This window comes from Chiloscyllium plagiosum, chromosome 12, assembly GCF_004010195.1.
Source record: "Chiloscyllium plagiosum isolate BGI_BamShark_2017 chromosome 12, ASM401019v2, whole genome shotgun sequence".
In the NCBI taxonomy this organism is placed as follows: Eukaryota; Metazoa; Chordata; class Chondrichthyes; order Orectolobiformes; family Hemiscylliidae; genus Chiloscyllium; species Chiloscyllium plagiosum.
This window is the reverse complement of record NC_057721.1, coordinates 69,685,083-69,685,633: the sequence shown is the minus strand read 5'-3', so window position 1 is coordinate 69,685,633 and position 551 is coordinate 69,685,083.

Sequence of the window (551 nt, the reverse complement as noted above, 5' to 3'; positions counted from 1 at the left end):
CAGGGACTTTGGAAAACGGTCTGCCAGACATCAGGAACAAACATCTGAATTCAATTTAATAAATCTGAAAATTATGCAATGCAGACAGAAACTATTTGGCCTGTTGGCTTATACACTAAACGTTGACTCTCCTGCTCCTCAGATGCTGCCTGATCTGCTGTGCTTTTCCAGTACCACCCTTTTTGACTCTGACTCTCCAGCATCTGCCATCCTCACTTTCTCCTGTTGGGTTTGTGTTGGTTTTCACTAGTCAGCAATGGTCCTCAGAATTAACATCCTGAAATAGACACAGATTTATTCATATATTCATAGCATAGAATGGCAGAGGTGTTGCCGTGCAGGATGAGGCCATTCGGCCCATTGTGCCTGTACCAGATTGCTAAATGAACACCATTTCCTAATTTCCAATTCCTTCATCTCCGCCGCATCTGCTCCCAGGAGGACCAGTTCCAATACCGTACAACCCAGATGGCCTCCTTCTTCAAAGACCGCAATTTCCCCCCAGACGTGGTCGACGATGCTCTCCACCGCATCTCCTCCACTTCCCGCTC